At 35.5% G+C, this 20,545-nt stretch overlaps 1 long non-coding RNA gene across 1 annotated transcript; it reads left to right on the forward strand.

The window, feature by feature from the left end:
* The first annotated feature begins 1,251 nt into the window (after positions 1 to 1,251).
* Positions 1,252 to 18,181, forward strand: LOC121068260. Its single transcript, XR_005818756.1, has 6 exons — positions 1,252 to 1,339; positions 2,567 to 2,627; positions 2,974 to 3,216; positions 10,274 to 10,434; positions 17,095 to 17,179; positions 17,983 to 18,181. It is a non-coding gene; the product is annotated as an uncharacterized LOC121068260 (long non-coding RNA).
* Positions 18,182 to 20,545: the final 2,364 nt, after the last annotated feature.

Raw genomic sequence — 20,545 nt, forward strand, 5'->3', positions numbered from 1 at the left:
GCAGGGCTAGGTGAAAGGTTGGACTAGCTGATCTTAGAGGTGTTTTCCAACCTACATGATTCTTTGATTCTCTGTTTTATAAATACGCAAGAAATTACTTTTAAGTTGGTTGCAATTCCGTAAGTTACTGTATAACATCACAACAGCATGTTGTTATAGTGACATATATCAATCAAATAATGAGTTCAGAAATGTAATAGAATAATCTGCCACTTTGGGAGAACCAAGCTTACAACAAATTGATCTTGAAAGAAAGATTTATTTATTTATGTATTTGTGAATACGTGAAGATAAATCTCTGGCTGCATCTACAATGCTGAAAATCTGACTTTTTCTGCTTCCACACCATGATAGGCAAAAACATTGTCAGAACACTGAGTTCAAGACTGCAAAGGACCCGTTGGCTTGGCAGAACCCCAATGGAAGGGTGAGATCCGTCCCACCAATCTTACCAGTATTTTGTTGCATAGTCTCTATTATCCCTGTCAAACAGAAAATTAGGATAAAGGTCTACCAGAAAAATATATCTATATATATATTATATAGATATAAAAAAAAAATGAAAAGAATATAATTAAACATTAAGTGGGATAAAAATCATTTGGAATGAGACTTGAAAACTTATCTTAGTGGCAAATTACATGTATTTTTATAGAAGGACAAGTTTGTATAATCACATACATCCTATAGTGAATTCCCTTGTTTGTAATAAGTACTAGAATACAAGGAGAAAAAAATATAATAATTACAGTAAGAACCTAAAAGCTTCTAGATCTATTTGAACATTTAAAATTTTTCAGAAGAAACAAGGTGTTTAAGAAAGAAATATATAGTTTCCTTTTAAGGCTTCCTGGATAATTGGGGTTATTTCATATTCCCAACTCGGAGGAAGAGAATTGTTGATTTCACCTTGTTTTTTCTTACACGGAAATAAAAGGTCAACAGATATAAAACTAAGGGGAACGTATCAGAATCAAGCTACTTTTGTCTGTAATCATTGATCAAGGAAAAGATTTATCACACACCTTCCACAGATGTATGGTAGTAGAGAATAATTTGTGAACTAATCTAATTAAAGTCAATTTGGGGATAGTAGTACTTCTCTAATTGTTTCTGAGACATATGCATTAGCAACAGAGAGTGTTGTGTTGTCATAGCAACAGGCCTACGGTGATGACTTCAGGAATAGAATTGAATTATGTCACAATGGCAATTTGGGAACAGCTGCCTCTGTGCAAGTTTAGCTAGGAGGGACAGAGAAGCGTGCTGGGTGTGATGAAACCATGTGAGGATTTGTGGATCCCACCTTGAGGTGCGTAGAGAGGGCCCATGCCCTTCTGTAAGTGTTTTAATGCTTGGCTGAGGAAAAAAATGTGTTTTTATTGTGAATGTTTCATTTTAGTATTCTGTAGTTTCTGTAAAGTCCTTTCACAAGCATTAAGTTTGGTACTTTGCTCAATGATGTAGCTGCACAGAGTAACAGATCCAATGTATGGGTGAGGTCCTCTGCACATTCTCTTTTTGCTACACATGATCAACAAATAAGGGTAGATAAATAAAAGTGTGCTGTAGTCCTGCCATTGACCTCAAGTACTAAAGTATAAACAAGAGACTTAAAAGTACACCTGTCACATTAAAATTCAGGACAGCAATGTACTTCATCAAATGGACTGGCCTGTTGAGTAGAGTGTCTCAGGATGTTGTGTATGAAGATGCACTCCATCTGCTTTCAGATTAGCATTTACAGTGAGCAAGCTGCCTGACCTTAACATTTTTCATTTCATTTTTCACCTGAGTTTTGCTGGTTCTCCATGATTCATTCTTGGTCTAGAAAAACAAAAAAAAAAAAAAAAAAAAAAAGTGAACTCAGATCAAAATAAAAGGATTTCTTTTTCATTAATTACATGTTATTAACTTGACAAATTTTGTTATTGACTTAGAAGGCCAATATCTGGCCAGATTGCAACACAGCATGGCACAGCTCTCGTAAACGTGATTCAGAGTAGTTTATGGAAAACAAGATATCAGATGGTAAAGTTAATCTCCAAAACAGCTTTCTTTGCACTAATGTAGGAAAGGCAGGTAAGAGTAAAGGTAAGAGTCCAGATACTGTAAGAAGCAGAAACTGTGAAGCAAACTTCCTTCTGCTTCATACAGCTCCATATCTAGTTGTCAAGTATGAAGAGAGCAGTTCTAAGTTTCTTGGGGAGAGGAAAAAGAAGAGACTGTGAGATTGTAAAAAGAAAAAAATGGGAATAGCTGTTTCAGGAAATAATACTAACTGGAAATATAGCTTGGAAGAGTGTTTTAAACCAAGACAGAAACTTTTTAAAACTAAAACCTAATAGTTTAATGAACCAAGAAATCAATAAATTTTGATTATGGAGTTGTGTCCAGTGTTATCTTGGAAGATATGATTTCCACATAATATTTATCTGGTGCTTGAAGTTTTCATAATGCACTTCTATGTGTATTCCCTACTGTTCAGGAAGGGCTGAGGTCATACTGCAGACAGCAGCATGTTCTTTCCCAAATACTTACGTGTCTGTTTTCACAACATGTCTAGGAACAGAATGTCTTTGAAACAACTGTGCCTATAACCAAGTTCATTCATCCTGGTGGACAAGGTAAAAGCTGTGGACAAGCAAAGGGGCAGGATGGATGGACATACAATATGATCACTTAAATCTTATTTCTCTAAGAAACCTTATTGAGAAAACAAAACAAAACAAATCAGAACAAAACAAATGAAACAAACAGCTAGCTTGCTGGAGACATTGTCTGGGAAACAGTGAAAACACTTCCAAACAAAAATATATCAAAGGACTAACGCTTTGAGCTTAAGTCTAAACAAACTCTTGTTTATGTTCATACCAGAAAGTATACCAGAGTTCAATTTGAAGGGATGAGTAAGTAATTTTTCCTGGGTTGATGGAAATCTGTTCTAAAGTCTGTGTTCTAACACTCCTACAGATACTTCTCCGTCCATCGGTCTGTCCTGCCAACTCTGGTGTGAGTGTGAAGTTGTGGCAAGAGGGATTTCCTATTCCTAATTTGACCTGGTGGACACCAACTTTCCTAGTAAATTGCCGATGTTGCTGAGGAGGCAGCAGTATCAAAGCCCTTGTGGATGAAGATACAACAAGTTTTGGGAGGCTTTGGCATCTCTATACAGTGCTGCTCCCTGAATGAAGCAAAGCAAGCTAGAGGAAAACTGTATGTCCTGGTAATTTTTTTTAATTTTTTTTTTTTAGTTCTTCACTGTAAGAAAATCTAAATCTTTAAACCATTTGTTGAAAACACAGTTTCATGGAAATGATTACGGGTGTGCTCTTTAACCTTGTTTGGAACCTGTTTAACCTCGCTGCAGTTATAGGAGACCTATGCTCAAATTTATGCTTACCATGATAAAGCGGGATTCTTTTGGTATTCTTTTCTTTGATGATTGCACGTGAGGTTGAAAAGAGTTTTTCAGTATGATTCTTCTTTTCATTTGCAGTATCCAAAACTCCATATTATAGCTGATCTTCACCTTTGATCTTAAAAGCCTCACAGGCCAAAAGTTTCACAGGCCAAACAGAGAATGCTGATGAATATTTCCAGTTACCACCCGTAAGTTTGTGAAAGAATAAAGTGCATTTCTGTAGTGGTATAAAGTTTAGTTGGAAACACTTCATAATGTACGTCAAGTACAATTTATTTTTTCTCAGTTAGAGCAATCACGTTGTTTAGACTACTGATAAGGTATTTGTATGTAGACAGCTGCCAACTTGTACAGCTAATCAAATTAAGCCCTGACAAAAAAAAAAAAAAAAAAAAAAAAAAAAAAAAAGTTATACAGAAACATGTAGTTTATTGAGTCCAATTGTCTCATTTCAAATATCATGGGTTTAAACAAGTTTGGGGGTGACTCCAGGGGCTGGGTTCCCAGGGAGCCTTTCTTTAATTCCTGGCAGATCAGCCGTAAGGACAAGGATTCCACAAACTATGAAATATCCAAACCAGATTCATACAGTGGATCAAGAGCCAGGTCCTCTGCAACCACCCAGTGGAAATGACAGTAACATCAGTCTAATAGCTAGGATTATTTGAGAAAACAGACAAGAACACTAATTACCCTAAATTCCTGCAAATGTGTTTGCAATTCCAGCCTCTCCTATCAAGTTTCAGCAATGGCAATGTCCTCAATAATGCCAAAAGCTATTCTTTTGGTACTTCAGTGGTCATACCTGCAGACTGAAAATCTCAAGCAAAAAGACACTAGCAACAAGTCATAAAACAGGACACAAGCAACAAAACCACCAAAACCACAGGCACAAGGTTGGTTTTTTTTGTTTGTTTGTTTGTTTTTTATTTTAAATGTAAAACCAATTTAGTTTTAAAAAAAATATTTATTTCTCAGACACAAGTGAGCTCAAATGAAAATATGCACCCATTGAAATATATTGGAGTTGGGGCATACTCCTAAGACAGTGAAAATAAGTCTTGTCTCATTTTTGTCCCATCTGTCTGCATCATCTGTTGTCTCTCATCTATTGTTATACTTTTTATAGTAGAGACAGGTTTGCTTCATTATTGATCTGTATTTACTCAGCACCAAGCACATGGGGTTCCAGTCAACATCAAAATTTTGAGGCACTGTGGTTAGACAGATACATGTATAATAATACATGGAGAGGTATCATTTATGGAAATGAAGTGAGCTCATAATGCAAAAGAAAATTACATAATTGAAAAGTGCCAGGGAAGGATGGAATTTACAATTTGGTTAATGAGCTTAACAAATTAGCAACCTCGGCTCAGATTACATCCACAAAACATTCTAAGTGAAGGTGTAGCTAGAAGAATAGTGGAAGTAAGGACTATGTTCTTCAATTTTTTTCAGTTACACTCTAAGATTAAAAAATGTGATCAGGTGTGGCAGAACTAAAAAGAGAAGAGATAGACATTAAAAAATTATGCTGCTAGCCTTTATGTCATAAGACCGTTGAAAATAATTGGAATCCTTCAAGAATAAAAAGGAAGTGAGAAAAAAAGAACATCCAGCCCTGCATATTTTCCGTAGGCCATGCAAAGGCTATATGATAATATGCTATCCAAGTAAATTATAAGATTATTTTGAATTAAACTTTGGTAAAATTCATGCAAATTTGCATGGACTAGTATCTACTGTATCTAAAATACTAAATAAAATACTGGACAAGCTAGGTATAGACCTTTTCAACAGCAGCTTTTCAACCACTCCTTGTTATCCTTCCTCTTTCTTATATCCCCATTTCCACTGAGTGAAGAGCATACATACAGCAGGAAGACTATTTAATGACTAAAGAAAGGAGACTTATTTAACTTTTTTTTTTTTGAGAGAGAGACATGAAATTTTTATTAATGTGTTAAAAGGATTAAATATGTGATATATTATGATGTAAATCATAAGGTATTTAAAAACTGCGTAAGTATAGAAGATAAAAATGTAATTGATATGATATCAGATCACCAGAATATTGAATATTAAAAGCTTTTGAAATTCCTTGCAAATATATTATTTTAATAAATAAATTAAGGAAGCATAGAATGAATCTTGAAGTACAACTAGATAGATCAGGAGACTGGTTTGACTATATAGGGAATTCAGGATTAAGTCTCAGTGCAAAAATGATGTATCAGAAGGTGGAAGTGAGTATATGCTGTAGAGGAGGAATACAGAAATCTTGCCAAATCATGAGGGATGTTGTTAGGAATGCCGAAACCTAACTCATGTTGAATCAGACAAGGGAATCGGAGAGCAAGGAGAAGATCTTCTACTGCTATATAAGCTAAAAGAAAGAAAAATTATAGGGCAGGTGATTCAATGACAGAAGATGCAGAGAAGGCGGGTACTCAATACCCTACTTTGCTTCAGCTTCACAGACATGGTCTCAGGTTTTTTGTGTCTAAAAAACAAGGTTCCAGGGAAGAAGGCAACTATCAGCACTGGAAGAAGATCAAGCCATGTATCTCTTTAGAAACCAAATCCTTCTCAGGTCCATAGAACTCAAAGAATGCATCCAAGGGTAGAGATAGCTGGCTGCAAGGCTACTGTCTGTCAACTTAAAAGGCCCTCAGATATAGGAGAAAGGCAGATGTTGCATCCTTTTTCAAAAAGATCAAGAAAAACAGTCCAGAAAGCTGCAAGCCAGTCAGTCCAAACTTAGTTCTAGGGAAAATCATGGAATGTGTCCTCTAGGAAGCCACTTCTGAAACATGTGAAGCAGAAGGTGACCAGGAAGAGACAGCATGGATTCACAAAGGACTAAATATCTGCTTGATACCTACTTAGACCTAATTGATTGCCTCCTGTGAGGAAAAAAACAAAAAACAAAAAACAGGCCTGTGGGTGAGAGCAGAACAGTAACTGTTGTGTATCTTGACTTCAGCAAAGTTTTTGACAGGGCTTTTTGTTGCTTCCTCAAATAATCCATGTATTTAAGTTGGCATTTATGATCTAGATACTTGAACTACTAGATGAATGAAATACTGCTTAAATACTTGGGCACAAAGACAGCAGATAATGGTTCATATTCTACCTGGAGCCAGGTCACACAGAGTTTCTCAGGGATCTACCCTGGGACTCATTTAATGCTTTTATGAGTGATGTAGAGAAAGAGGCAGAAGGCCATTCTTCAGTTTTTCAAATTATACTAATTTTAGGTGGACAGTAAATGACAGGGCTGCCATTCAGACACATAGACAGGCTGGAGAAACAATCCTAGAACAAATTTATGAAATTCAACAAGGACAAATGCAAAGGCCTGCAATGGGGAAGGAATAATCGTCTGCATTAATTCAGGCTGGACACTGAGTAAGGATAGATCTGCAGAAAATGGCTTGGGGGTCCTAACTGATAGTAGGCTATACATGAGTCAACATTGCACTGCTGCAGTGAAGAAGGCTTACAAGGTCAGAAAAAATAAATTCTGTATGAACAAAATAATGCCTGATCAAGGAAGCTTCTTAGCAGTCTTTAGACCACACCTGGAATACTGTATCCAGTTTTGAACTTCCCAATATAAGAAGGTGCTTTTACAAGAGAGTTTAGCTGGTGGCCCCAGGATGGTCAGGGCCTGAGCACTTACCCTGTGAGGAGAGTCTGAGGGACTTTGGCTTTTTCAGCACGAAGAGCTAGCATGGGTGGGGTCTAACTGCAGCCTGTCAGTACTTTTGGGTAGCTTACCAAAATGAAGCCAGGATCTTTACTTAGGTGGATAGTGAAATAAGGAAAGACAGTAGTCGTGAACTGAAATAAACTTCTGATTTGATATGAAGAAAAGAATGTTACCTATGAGAATAATTAAGCCTTGACACAGCTCATACAGAGAATCTGTTATTTTTCAGTATTTGGAGGTTTTCAAACCTGACAGGACAAAGTACAATGCAACCCAGTCTGTATTTACAATTGAACCTGCTCCAAGCAAATCAGACTAGAGACCTTCCAAACTGAATTATTCCATGACTTTTAAGAATATGGTGATACTGAAGACTGAGCTCTGCAGAAAATAAATAAATAAATAAATAAAATAAAAAATAAAATAAAATAAACCAATAAATATAAAAATTATTGTTCAATATGACATTCTTCTGTAATAAAATGTTCAAAGAGACAAATAAAATTGGAGAAGCTGGAAGATGTTAGTACTGTGACAGATAATAACAAGTTTCTACGTGAAAGGCTTCAGGTCGAAAAGAAGAGTGAAAGAAATGTTCTGAGGCACTCTAGATGTTCTGAAAGAGAAACATATAATGGAAGTAAATTATATGGAAATAGAAGATGAACTGAGAGGATCTAGGGTAATGTTGTGAAGAGCAAATGCTGTCTAAGTTGTAAAGACTACAGAAAGGAGAAAAATATAATTTTAGACTAAATAAGGCCTTAAGAGAACAAGACCATTGAAAGATTATGGTATTTTCAATCATTACTTTGAAATATATAAATATATATATAAATAAAAATGACGGGAAGAGTGTTTTATCTTAAATTCGATTTTTCTGTTTGATAAGAATACTGAATTTAAAACACAAGACTAAAAAATATAATCAGTTAAGCCAGGAACTTAAAAAATAATTTGAAATTGAAAGGGTATAAGTGTAATACCAATTCTTCATGATGCTTTGGAACTATGCACCATGAAAAGCTGGCTCTGTCATAAGCCTTGTGTCCTTTCCTCAAGCAGAAGTACTGGGCACTTGAAAATACTGAAGAATTAATTAATTTTCCAAATCATCAATGCTTTGGTCCAAGTTGGATTCACATTAAGATACTTTTTCTTATGAAAATATGTGCGGTGAAGATTTCAACTCTAACAGTAGTCCTCCTACTGCTTCTAATCACAGTAGTGATTAAGAAAAATCTTAGCCGGGTGTAACAGTGAGTGCAAGGACTTAATATAAATTTTTGCAAAACCTAGTAAGGTTTTCTGATAGCACAATAAATAACCATAGATAGTGCACAAATATTTTTCAGCAGTAATATCCAGCTTCCGATTTTTGTATCTGCTAATCATGAGAATGCCACATAATGCTTTCTTTGTCAGCTTTGTTCACATGCACTACCACACTGAGTTTTATCCAGTCTTTATATACTCAGAGCCAGTCGAAGTGGTGTGGTTTTGTCCAGTTGGGTAGAAGAGTGATTAAAATCACAAACCTTATCAAAGCTGTAAAACTTATCTCCAGATCTTTCCATTTCCTGGGCTGCTGCCTCCCACTCTTACCTTCTGCAGAAAACTGTCTCCCTCTAATTGCAGAACTAATAGTTAAAATTTGGAAACATATCCTTGAATACCAATTGAGTCCTTAGCTGCTCAAGCCACGGCTTAGCTGCTAAAGTCAGAGTCAGACTTTTTCATAAAAAGGGTGATAGAAAATCGGCATAATAAGATATAGAAAGGATATTTCCAGCTACATTTTAGTTCAAATGAAAACAAATACAGCAAAATGTTGCAGACAGTACAAAACAAAACAACAACAGCAGCAACAGCAACAACAACCACCTTAGGTAATTAGCAATGAAAAAAGATATTCTGACCCTAGGAGCAGTTTACCAACTCAAATTCAGAATCAGCAGAATGTTGCCACCCATAAAATATTTTTGTTCTATTTATCCTCAAAATGTCACCATGCAGATTCTTTGGAAGGATGGAACAGGAAGAATATGAGTAATGTGTAAGAAACAACCTATCTCCCGATCTTTTCCTATATACTATTTCTGAAAATGTCACTAGCATGCTGAGTCTAATAGGATCATTAGCTCATCAAATCAGATTCAGAATCTAAAGCTGAGAAATGAGACATGCTTACAAAATATCTCCGAAGAAATAGCTAATTAGGTGGAAGATGGCATGGTCTTGGCTCTGAAAAAGGTCAAACTAAAAGTAAGGCTTACAGGGTAGAATTTTAACAACCAAAACATAGTTTTGAAATACCAGGGAATAAGAATGCAAAGGACATTAGCATCCTATAGTCTCTTACATGTAAAGGTATGTGGAGAACCAGATATGAGACACAACTGAATTTCTGTCCCTTGCTCAGACAATCTATAGATCTCCAGGGATGCTGTTTCCCATGTTGGGGATATATGCCTGGCATACAACAAGCAACATGCGCTCCTACCAAGGCCCCTTCCCAAGTTTTACAACTTTGTGATAGCTATAGTTGTTGTCAAGTGGAATTAAGAATACAAACTGTATTCTTTTGTAAGAACTCTTTTTTGTATACAAATTTGATTTTGTATTCAATTTTTTTCTATACAAATTTACTACTTATTAAAAAATAACATTAAAATAATAAAATAAAATAAAATAAAATAAAATAAAATAAATTACATTACATTACATTAAAGGATAGTTTACATGGATATAGACATTACACAGTGGGACTGAGAATGTGCATGATATATTCAGAGTTATTATTCTAAGCTATAATTCCACTATCTACCTTAGTAAATTCATGTCTGTTTCCAGTCACAAATTATTTCAAATTTATGATGTACCAGTCTATATATATCTATATAATACATTCAAAAGAATAATATAGCCAGTCATAGAAATTTTGAAATATTAGGTAGTGATGAATGAAATAAAATATTTCAAATATCATGAGTTATTTCAATACATATGAGGTGGTAAAGGGCTGCCATAAGAGATTTGAGGAGGTCTATTTTTACTCATTATAAAATGGGAAGGTGGGAAGAGGAACACAGCATAAAGAAGCACTACTTTTTTTTTCTTTTTTTTTCCAGAGCAAAGATGCAAAAAGAGTACAGGTAGCACAGGATTTTATTCTGCTCCACAAAGCTGAAATGAGGATCTGGAGTGAACAGGATCATTATGGTTCCTGAACTTGTCCATTTGTGGAGAATTCAGATGGAAAAAGACAAAGAAAGATACAAAGAAAAGAAAGGTAGGTTACTAATACCAGTTTCCAAGGAGCATTCAAATATAGGATAGAGATGTGTGAGAGGCTGAGGCCAAAGCATGAAAGAAAAAGTTCTTAACGGACTTCTCCAAAGTGACAAAATTTAAAGAAGATGTCTTTAAATAAAAATGTCTTCCATTCATCTCTTGGCTACTTAAGACTTGAGCTTATTATGGACTGAACAAGAATCCTGGAAGCTACGTTTACACAATAGAAAGAATGGACCAAGAAGTCCTTGAAGTGTTAACAGAAAAAAAAAAGTCAAAGCCCCATATGTTGAGATTAATTTCCCCATAAGATAGTAAAGAAATAAAGTTTAATTTAAAATAAATAGGACTTGAAAACAGCTGTAGAGAGCCTAGTGCAACCTAACACATTTCCTCACTTACATGAAGAAATAAGAAGAGACAGGTCATTGTGTATATAAAAGCACCAGAAACTGCCAGAAATCTTCCAGTTCAATCCCACACTGACATTAGCAAAAAATGACAAACCCAAGTAGACAATATAACAACAGGTTTATGATTACACCTCTGTTAGAGCAGCTGGCCACATAGCCATTCGAGTTAGTAGAGAAGCTGGAAAATGTCCAGGATTGAGAGAGGTACAAGTACAATGCTCACATGCTGTTACACAAGTGGAAAGCGGCAGGTAAATATTAAAAAAGAAAAAAGAAAAAAAAAAGACAAGAGTTGAGAGGAATAGGAGAAAGTAAGACTTGCAAACAAGGACTGACTTATTCACTTTGTCATCAGAGATAGTCATGAGGACTGTGGTAGGTCAGCTGAACTCTTAGAGCAAAGGGGAGATCTACATATAACAATAGCATCTGTCTACATAAATGTGATTCAAGGTGATACGATACACCACCAAAACAGCTTAATAATGTTGTTTCTACAACGCTGGAAGATAATGTTGTAGGAGAAAAGAAGGAGAAATGGAAAGAGAAATGGAAAGAGAAGTCATCATAATGCAAAGCATCAGTGGAGACTAAGAACTTTGAATATCCATAATATATTAAATATATATCTAGAACAGGTTGCCCAGAGAACATGTGGATGCCCCAGCCTTGGAAGTGTTCAAGGCCAGGCTGGATGGGGCTTTGAGCAATCAGGTCTAGTGGAAGGTGTCCCTGCCCATGGCAGGGGGTTGGAATTAAATGATCCTGAAGGTCCCTTACAATTCAAATCATTCTATAAATCTATAATATGGACAATTATGTCTGAATTATTTGCACAGATTTTATTTATATTCAGTGGACAGGAAGAGTACTTACAGAGATGTAAGTCATCTCGTCCCAAACCAGACATTTCAAAATGGTCCTAATAGTAGCCTTCAATATATATTCCTTTCCTGAAAAGGAGGCTTCAAATATGGACCTTCATAAACTGATATATACTGTATCAAAGTCTGAGGTAAAATTATTTAAGATTCCTACAACATACTAAGTTGACTAAACATGGCAGCCTGCTGCCATATGCAAATCTGACAATACAGTTAATAGAACCCTGACAGCATCTCAGTTTACCCCAAAGCAGACACATGGGGCTCGACTCAGTTGACCTCAGTCAAGAAAGTCCAGAAAGTCAAGAAAAGTCAAGAAAGTCCAAAGAAGGGCCATGAAGATGATGAAGGACCTGGAGTATCTCTCCTATCAGGAAAGGCTGAGAGACCTGGGGCTGTTTAGCCTGGAGAAGAGGAGGCTCAGGGGGGAACTTATCAATCTTCTCTTGTCAATAAATACTTGAAGGGAGGGTGCAAAGAAGCTGAAACTAGCTCTTTTCAGTGACACGCAGTGACAAAAGACGTAGTGGGCAGAAACTGAAACAGAATATTCCTCCTGAACATCAGGAAATAATTCTTTATTGTGTGGGTGCATGAGTGGTTATGGAGTCTCCTTCCTTGGACATATTCAGAAGCTCTAGGTGTCTCTGCTTGAGCAGGGTGGGGAGTTGGACCAGGTGACCTCCAGAGATCCCTTCTAACCTCAGCCATTCTGTGATTCTCTGAGTCAAAAAGAGGCTAAGAATAACAATTGCCTTTTCTAGGTGTACACTTAAACAATTAGCATCAAAGCAATAATAGGAGTTCATAAAACAACTTCAGGTGCCCATTGACTCTGACACAGATCACAGGAAAATCAGTCTCCCAGACATAACAAATGCTGACAGTTTGAAAAGTACACAGCATTGCCTTGTGACTTGAAGCCTAAAAAAGACAAAAAACAAAAACAAAAAACAAACAAACGAAAAAAACACCACTGTAATGATATGGAAGACAAACTTCCTTCTAAATGACTCCTTATCAGCTATCATGCCACTGTGTTAGAAATGCTGATGGTGCAACATTACAGGTTAAAATCATAGGTTTTGTAAACTGAAACATTTGGACTGTTTAGCCAGCACAGTGAATCCAGTGCCAAGTCACAGTTAAAACATACTGTAGGACTAGTATATGATAAAAGCCACAAGATCAACAGAGAGAATTGAGACCGCTGAAGACTCACTTGTTTGAAAGGCAGAACACAAACCTCCTTCTCCCAGTTATGTGTGTATCCAGATAGCCTCTATGAAAACAACAAATTATTATTATTCAGGGAATCCAATTTGCCTTGATCACCAATTAAGATGAAAAATATCGAATACATGACAGTAGTCTCATGCAGTCTGCAGTAGCTTCCAAGTGACCATAAACTTCATCTAGACTGTACTATGTCTTGAAATCATAAGGAAAAGGGAAAATTACAAATAATAAAAAAATTGTACATTATGAAAACCTCTTAAATGATTTAATTTTATAATACCTCAACCCGACAGTACCCAGTAAAGTACATATTCACATTATCCGTTCAGTCACTGTAAAGTGAGACTCATCTTTCTTAACTTCGGGAGTCTGAAGGCTAGTTGTAAAATTAAAGTTAATTGTCTAGGTTATATCTTTGAGAGAGAGAAAAATTTACAGTGGATCATTCATTCATCTATTTTAACCTCCTATTTTAAGATGGGATGGGCTGAGTTCTGAAAGTATTTAACTCTCTTTGCTCACTATAAAGAGAAGTCTGATGACTTCCTTACTCTTAATGCCTAATTTATAGGTGGCCAGAAGCTGAATTTCATCCCCACACACATCTGTAAAAGAAGATTCAAAACCTGAATCTATTTAATGCATTTTCTTGTCATTATATGCACAGAGAGCAAGAACACTTTTCTTAAAAGGGCTGCTCTTGATCAAGCTGCCATATACTCCCAAAGCATTACATGGATGGCAGGAACACTTGCCAAGGAACTGGGGAACCTGAGCTTAGCCAGCCATTCTTGGGATAGTGTTTAAACCATCAGCTGTTCTGGGCAATTAAACCCTTCCCCTCACTTGTTAAATGAAGTCCAAAAGTACAAAATTCATGGGCCCTGAAGGACCAACCATTTCTGATTTTTTAATGGAAAATATTTCTAAAGTGAAAATGTACAGCACAGGGGTTGGACCAGAATGCTCTTTATTTCTCTACTTGATCTCACTAGTTGATGGGCCACAAAAATTAGAAATTTGCATTTCTGTTGTCCTTTTAAATATAATAATAATAATAATAATAATAATAATAATAATAATAATAATAATAATAGACTGTTGCAGACATTCCAGTATAAGATTTAACTGAGCAGTGCTACTATCTCAGGAAATGTGTATATGTCTAAGACAATAATAAACAGCACACTCAAGTAGCAAACTACTCTTCAGGTAGGTAGAGTGCATAGGTGTTGCACCAGGCTTTTGAGAAGCTTTCTGTTTGATGTAATATTTTCACACTGAAGACAAAGAGAAAGGTAATCAGGTTTCTCTACTCTGAAGGTGTGAAATTAAGCTTGATAGCAATATGTGCATACTGCAGAAAGAAACAGGAGAAACATATCTCTTTAAGTGTAGAACACACTCAGTTTAACTTCATATATGTGAAGTACACCAGCAAAATGTAAAATAATTTGGCCAAGGTTCACCAGCTTTAAATCAAAATGCTTCAATTAACTTGGGGGGGGGGGGGGGGCGGGGGCGCGGGGAGGATTGTAAAGAGCAGGCACGGAGACACACAGAAGGATGTCTAAGTCCAATACACAGCCTAGGAAAGTATGACGTATCAGGAGAAATATAGTAGCTTGAGCTGCATATTAAAGAACAGAGAGAACTTAAGAGAACTTTAAAAAAAGACAACCCAGTGAGTCTCAGTGCTTGCTGTTCTGGTAGCAGAGGATAGCATCAGCCCACTAATCTGAACTGATAAACACTGTTTAAGCCATATTCAGCATTCATCTGTGGCTCCTCAGTACTTATAAAACTTTGAAGTCATAAAATGGGCCCATCTATACATCTGGATATTCATTGGAAAGAGATATAACTATGATAGAAGGTTTGTTGTAGGCAAAAAAGCAAGGAACAATAGCATAACTTTTGTCAGTGTAGTTGATATTGAAAGTTCACAAGAAACTTAAGTAGAAAGTTATAAGAATTATTCCTTCTTCTTCCCCCCAGAAAAAGAAAAAAAAAAAATAAAGGAAGAAAAAAAAAGAAGAAAAAAAAGAAAAAAGATAACCTTCTTTTTTATCTTCTGATGATTACAAGAGAGAACAGCAGAATCTTCAAGCTTGCAGGAAAAAAAGTGTTTAGAGAGAAGGGCAAGTACGAGCTTAACTGTATAGCTATAGAATTTGCTACAGAAACAGAATGCAAAACTTGGCTGGCCTTTCATCTAAAAGTACCTGGAAGAGCATTTCCATTGAATAAAATATTTTCTTAGCCTTTTAGCCTTTAACTAAAACACATTAGCTATGTCAAAATGCCATTGAAAGAGCTAGCCTTTTGAAGGTAAAAGACAACAACTTTAAAAGTAGTTTGGGTATGCTGCAAATCCTGTTAGAGAATATTCCTAAATCTGCAATCTAGTGTCAGCAAATAATAGCATTATAAAAAAGGAGGGCAAGAGTTTGGAATTCAATGTATTTTGGAAAAGAGGATAGCAGAACATGGCAGTGTTGAATATCTCAGATTACAGCGGGTTTATGTTCAGGCAGGCTAATATCTTTTATTTTTGTTTAGTTATTTCTAATTATCACAGTAAGATTGTTACCAAAATATAGGAATTCTTAACAGGAGAAATACAGGATGACAATAATAGAAAGGAAGCACTTTATTACTCATTTCATGTTCACAAAGTCCTTGGCCTGGCAGAGCAAAAGATCAGCAGATGTTAAAGAGATATCTTTGATAAAGTGACAAGGAACCAGTGTTCAAAAATGTCCTTCCATAATTCAATTCAAACTATCAAATTTACATATTCATTTAAATCTATATACAGTCATACAGTTCACAAAGTGCTGGGATATCTTATTCTATTTAAGGGGTCTTAGAGCATCTTAAAACCTGTGGTGTGAAAACAGCCCAGACGGCACTTGTCGTCCCAAAACAAACACATTCCAAACCAGGAAATCAACATGTCAGAAGAATTTATCAACTAAATAAGTTAACAAAACCCAAATATCTTTTTTTTTTTTTTTCTAGTCCCTATTCCAGCCAAGTACAAAATTTCAATCTATCACAAACTCTTGGAAGAGCAAATGAAACAGTGCAAGAGTGCAGTCCCATGCAGTGGAACTCAATCATCTATAACTGAATGTTCCATCTATACTGGAAGGATTTGATTCCAAATCAACCAATACTTTCAAATAAGTACATTTGAGAAAATAGCCTGGGCCAGGAATCATTCTCGTTTGGTATTCTGCATCCTTCAGAGGCTAAGAGAAATTAGTCAAAGTAATGTGCCGCAATTTTGCCATAAAGGCAAATCTTTGGCACTGTTTGGTAATTAAAAGAAACATAGCTTCAAGCCATTATTTTCTCTATTTTTATTCCCACTGTTTTCACCATTGCAAAAACATCAGCACTGGGAACAGTATCTAGAGATATGATTTTTTATCAAAAGACTGTTCAGCCTGTCAGGTCTAGATCATAGAAGAGCTCCTTGTTATATTATAGAAGTTGGTTTTGAAAGTTTCCAAAGGATTCTGATGAGTAAAAAGATATGGCATGTCAACTCTTCTTGACATCAACCCTCCAATTATTCCAGAAAGAAAAAAATCTGTTATGAAGCATATATATGCATAAAAAAGATTCATGGCTTGAATCTGATCGAACCCAAAGAAGGATTTAATAGCAGACTCTCTTAAAATGTACTTAAGCAATTGTACAAGTAGCAAGAGGTTGAGCATATATATATCTGGGAAAATTCAAAACCAGTCTTAAAATTGTGACATGGCTCCTCAGAGAGTTAACAACTCCATCTGTTCTGACATTAGAAGATCCAAATGCGTAAGAGACAATAGTATAGTGTGTCTTATTATATGGCCTGGGAACATTTAATAAATCTTTTTACATATATTAAACTGCAAAGATAAAATGCCATCAAGTTGCCTTGATTTCCTAAGGCCCAAAAGAGCAAGTACATGGGTATTTGTGTATCATGGGAAAATATTCCTATGGGTATGCGAGCAGAATTTCCTCACAACATGAATATAAAGTTTACTGTTAAAACACTTTGTAAGTTTTAATTAATCTTCTTTAAGACAAATTAATGCACAAACCACAAACTTCTGTTTGTAGGAAGAACTCATTTTTTAATATTCATACATTTCCCACCATTCATACTAATGCCAAGAGACTGAAAGAGAGAACAGAACACTAAGAAGTAAGTTAATGTGAGTACTGACTCTGAGACAAAACTATATCTAAAACTAATGCTAGGTCATTGCAGATGAACTTAGGATAACATGCAGGATAACTTCAGACAGTTTATTAAGAATAAAGGTCATTAAGCAAGGTAACAGATTTGTGAGGGTGCTACATAAAGTGACACACTAACACAAATCAATAGGGGAAAAAAAAAAAAAAAGAATAAAGGACCAGAAGAACTTTTATCCTTGAAAATTTCGTCATTGCACTTTGTAAGGAAAATCCCAGTGCATCATACATTAATATTCAAGCTAAGTAAAAAAAAAAAAAATCGTTAGAAATTCATTGAAGGTCTTAGGACATACTTGGCTGCAAGAAAATGCTTAGGTGACTTATGAGCCTTATAATGAGCAAATGAGAGAAAACTTTTTTAATTGGGTTTGTTTTTCTACTTCTTCATATTAGAGCCACAAATTAAAATGATGCATCTCCAAATATTTTGAAAAGTCAACAAGCTGTCTGAGTATTCTGAGGTGAAGTGAGCCATAGGAATAATATTTTCTATGTAATCAGAGATCTCCTTTGAAAGGTGCTATAAATATGTTCCAAATTGTTTGGTGAATTCACTGCTCACTTTGGGAGGTAATCCATCAGTAACCCCTTCTTTCTTTCCCACATGGTTTTCTTTTAGAGTGGGATAGGAAAAGGTGGTCTGTAAAACTAGGACAAAAATATATAAAATAAATGTCTATCGTGATCTCCTTTACTTTTTTTCTTTTGCTTTACATCCTCTCTCCTCTCCTTTTTAATCTCATTCAGAAAATGTATAGTTCCCTATCTTCTCGAGAACAAGAGTGTATACAGAATGAAACCGATTTGATGGAATACAGTTTTGGACAGAAGAAAAGATTAATTGGTGTCTTAAAGAAGACTTCTGAAAGATGAATGGTCTTCATACAGTAAAAGTCCATGGATAAAAAGAGTAAGAGGGACAATTCCAGAGTCATAAAGATTTGTCTGTATTCTATTTGAAAGCAGAAAATTGGATGGTCAACAGAACCAGATATCTTGGGCATAAATGCCAATAACGCAGCCTCTGCCTGGTACTCTCTCCACTGACTACTCCCTCCAAAAGCTCCAAAATAACGTCCAATTTACTTTGCCATTGGGGGAAGATGTTGGATTTGTTCTTAAAAGATATTGTAAGGTTTCATCTTCACCATTTTTCGAACCCAGTCCGACTACCCTGCCTTTGTGTAAGAATTTGAGTTGGCAAATTGAAATCTGCCTAACTATCCCAAAAGAGAAAGCTAGTGGGGATTCATATCAGCTCCACTTGCTGTGAAATTTCCCTCTTCTCAAAGTCTGAATTCACCAACATGCTTGTTTCACAGCAAGCTTGATATGACTCAGTAGTGTGCTCTGGCAGCCAAAAGGGCAAACCACATTTTGGGGTGCATTAAACAAACTATAGCCGATCAGTCAAAAGAGGTAATTCTCCCACTCTCTATTCAGTGTTGTTGCAGCTTCAGAAAATTTGTTTTAAAAAGTGGCAAAAATTAATTGTACTTCTAACAAGATGTTTGACAAAACATGAGAGCTCTGTCCTAAATGCACTTCATCCAGAAAAGATTCAATTAATAAGACATTAGGTAGGTGCAGTTAATTACCTGTCTTTCAGTATTGAAGGCAAACGTGAATTGTTTTGAATGTGTATATATATGTGGGTGGGTGCATAGATATATCTATACATGTATATGTATGTATATGAAGTATGTACTTTAAATGTTCCTTCTATAAATTGTTCCTAGTCTCAGTCTTATTAATGTATTAAAATAAAAATAAACTTTAGACCATAGCATTCCCAGGTGAATTAACTATGAAGCTGGTTATGCACAATCTTTAATTCAAAATATCTTCAGGGAAGCTGAGATTTAAATAGATGATAAAATATTTTCAATAATATAAAAATGACACTAAAAACTTGGAAAGACCTTGAGCAACTAAAAGAGTTAAATATTATCTGATTACAGGGAAAGGGAAAACAAGCTGAATTCTATTTAGAGTTTTATGTGGGGGTAGGAGTCCTGTGCTGTTCCTATTTGTTGAAACAACATATTTACATCACTATATAATTAGTATTCTCCCTTGGGATACTGAGTTGGTTATTTGGATCAACCGAGCAAACCCTTTACAAAATGAAAGAGATTCTTTCTCCACTGTAAGAATCAGGGAAAATACTCTGTAAGCAAATACTTTTGATCTTTAACTCTGCAAGCTTTTGAGCTAGTCTAGAAGAAGTTACTCATCTAAGTAGCTTTCAGGAAGAGCTAACTTTCTGAAAGATGCTACTTTTGTTCTCTTGTAAGGAAATATAATTCCTGGAAAATTACATGATTTGAAAAAAAAAATAAAGATCTACAGTATATACATAATTTTATTTCTGTTTAACAGAAAAATGAAATTTGTAGCTATGAACTCAATTTTGAGGATTTTTAAACCGTTGCTTTTGATATTATATGAAAACAATTTCTGCGTAGAATATCTTCAGGAATCAATACACTCTTTAAATTTTTGCTTTGCTTTAAACCTCAGGTGACAAATATAGTTGGTTATCTGACTACAAAGAAATGTCAAGACTTACATATTTTATGGTATTTGTTTGAACCAAAATGTAGAAGAATTAGGGGAAAAAAGAAAAAAAAAAAAAAGAAAAAAAAGCTGCAATTTCAGCCATAAAATTCAGTGTGTCTTGGTTCTTGAGAAAATAATTATCATGCACTTGAAGGCAAGTAATAGTATAAAAATGAAGAATGGAAAGCCCTGGTTAAAGACAATCTTTAGGCTGCTTCTAGGTCAACAGTTTATTTGGTTATTCCACAGCCTCATCTCCATTTCCTTAGAATTTGTGAAGTTTGGTAGTACACTTAGTGTTTTTCATCCACTCTGTGTAAAATTATAAGAATTTTCAATCTGTAAAAACAGAAATGACAAATAGACCCTCATCTGGGTCTTCAGAATGCACATAAGATCACCCAGACTGGATAAGTACAGATGCTGTAGAGTAGATGCGTATAGATGCAGTATACATGGTGGTACAGATGCTCTAGCATAGATGTGACACACTTGGACAACATCTTTTCTCTGACAGCAACTTATGTGTTGGCTCTTCACATCAAGCCAGAGCAGTTTCTTTGCCTCCGGAACCTGCAGACTGACCTCTCGTGTGTACCTGTGGTGGATTGAAGGTAACGCTTGTAATGTTTGTAACACACACTGATGCTGTATTCACTATTACTTTTAGAAAAAAGAGCAAGAAGCTAACCTGCATATCAGTTTCTTAGGTTACTCTCTCTCTATATATATATATATATGTATATAG

The sequence above is a fragment of the Cygnus olor genome, chromosome 3 (assembly GCF_009769625.2).
Source record: "Cygnus olor isolate bCygOlo1 chromosome 3, bCygOlo1.pri.v2, whole genome shotgun sequence".
Taxonomy (NCBI): domain Eukaryota; kingdom Metazoa; phylum Chordata; class Aves; order Anseriformes; family Anatidae; genus Cygnus; species Cygnus olor.